The sequence below is a fragment of the Euprymna scolopes genome, chromosome 33 (genome assembly GCF_053919585.1).
Source record: "Euprymna scolopes isolate OS-2025 chromosome 33, ASM5391958v1, whole genome shotgun sequence".
NCBI classification, from domain to species: domain Eukaryota; kingdom Metazoa; phylum Mollusca; class Cephalopoda; order Sepiida; family Sepiolidae; genus Euprymna; species Euprymna scolopes.
Window position 1 is genome coordinate 90,353,604 of NC_136514.1, and position 2,471 is coordinate 90,356,074.

Here is a 2,471-nt window from a genome sequence, read left to right on the forward strand (position 1 = left end):
TGAAAACAATCATGTTATAGTAAATTAAGAATAACACACACACACACACACACACACACACACACACACACACACACACACACACACATATATATACATACAGATAGATAGTTATATATTTATAGTGAGAGAGAAAGTGCCTCGGAAGGAATGAATTGGAAGCGATATTTACATATTTATACATGACGACTTTGTTCCCGTCTTTCCTTAGTTGCTGGTTGGCCGGCAGACCTTGCGACATACGTCTACTTTCGGACGTGGAAATTAGGGATTATGAGAGCGAGCCGCTCTTCTGGGTGGAAGTCACGTGATTTCCGACTCCTGCTTTTAGGCTGTTCCTTTAGAGTACCCTCGCCCTCGTCTCTCTTTGTTATGTAACACTTGGAAAGAAACATTGTGCATGGAAGTTCCGTTTTAATTTTAGTATACAGAGGGGGGGGGGGAAGGGAAAATATTTACAGTGTTTGTAGAAGAAGAGTTCTTGCTGAGAATGTTTTTCAGTGCAGGGGTTGTAAAGCTTGAAGCTCAGCCGAGCACCTGCCATGGAAATAACGGGGATGGAGTAGAGAAAGACTAACAACGTTTCTTCTGTGAGAAATAGGCTGAAGCAGTGCATAATTTTCGAAATGGAAGTCACTTTACCCTTTTCCGGCACCGACATCATCCCCCAACTCGGTCAAGGGAAGCATAAACAAATTGTTTTCTCTTCCAAGTACATTACCTAACCTTATATACTCGTTTGACTTTTTTTCTATTCTTAGACACACTGTGTGTTTCAAAGACAAACGAATTAACAAACAGGTTGTACTGATTTTTAAAGCAAAATCAAGGAAAAAAAAAAAAAAATTGAAAACCGTTAAGAAACCAGATATAGTAGTGCAGGATTTTTTTTTCATATAAATGAAATATATATCTATTCCCCCCCCCACCCGCCCCGACAAAAGGAGGATGGACCTGTAAATTAACCTTTGTCCGTTCGTCTGTTCGTCTGTTTGTCCATTCATCTGTCCGCACTTTTCCCAATAACTACGTCTTGGAATTTTTTTAAATTGTACACGAACATTAAACATGATATGAGTAAAAATGTATCGGAACGGATTTTCCGGGAAGATTCCGGTTGCCTCCCTAGGAGTGCCTTTCAGGTTTAAATGGCTAAAATTAACACTTTTGTGCTTCTTAAAAAAAAAAAAAAAAAATGATGCTTTGGATTTTTATAAAACTTTCTGAAAAAGTTGTAACTAACTGATTTCTATATAATTTTCTTTGTCTATACTTTGTGATAACTCTTGAGTGTGCCCCAGGGGCTCTTTCAGGGCTAATGAAACGCTCCATTTTTGGGACTATTTTACCATATTTGTCCAAAATTTCCTGTGTATGTATATTTAGCAGTTTTGCATGGTGCTGAACTCAAATTTAAATATGTTAAGGCCTTAGGGAATTTTATGAGCTAAATGGGGTGGGAGGAAATGATGGACTTCATTTTTTTTTTTTTTTTGCATGGTTAAGGCCTAAAACTGCACAGTTTGTTCATTTTCACCAGGATTTGACAGCCCCTGGGGACTTTTGGGGCTAAATGAGGAGGAGCAATGCTGAACTTAGTCATTTTTTTTATGCCTCGCTTACTGTGCACTCAGAGGGGACCATGCATGCTTGACTAGTTTTAATCTTAAGTTTCTGCCATATGAGACTTCCTCAGGATGATACAGACACTTTTTTTTTCATTGCCGAGATCTTACAGCGTAGCCGAAGATCGCCGATTTCTTCCGAATTCTTTGGTCGATATTTCTGTTGTAAAAATATTGACGTCAATATTTGTACATGCGTAACAACACATTTCACAATAACTATCAGATATTGAAAAAAGAGTTTCTTAAACAAGATCGGAAGATATCATCGATCTTCGGTTAGACTGTAAGATATCGACAATGAAAAACAATGTCTTTTTTTTACATAGAGGTACCACTTATCAAGGCCTGGAAGCCACTCGGGGATAAGAGATTGCGTGTACAGTAATCAATGGGATAGTATTGTAGTAATCATTAGTATTGAAGATTTGATAGAGTGTCTTACTTAAGAGGGCGGTTTGTCAGGAGTTTGTTTATGTTGGACTTGAAGACATCCAAGCTGTAGTCAGGTGGGAAACAGACAAACGGAAGAGAGTTCCACAGTCGTGCACTTCTAAGAAAGAAGCTTTGCTCATGGAATCTACGTTTGGATTTGGGCGCAAATAAAGAGTTGGGAAAATTAATGACAGTAGTTTCAGCTAGTCGGGTGTTTCTCGTGAAAGATTGGCAAGGGGGACAAGAGATTGGAGCTCCGACGAGCACTTGCCATGGAAATAACGATAAAACAAAGACAGGCTCGCAACGTCTCTTCTGTGAGATAGAGGCTGCAGGGAAGAGAAAAGGGCATCCCACACTAAGCCACGAAGTCTATTTTGTACTCTGTCAAGACAGGATAGGCTGCTTTTA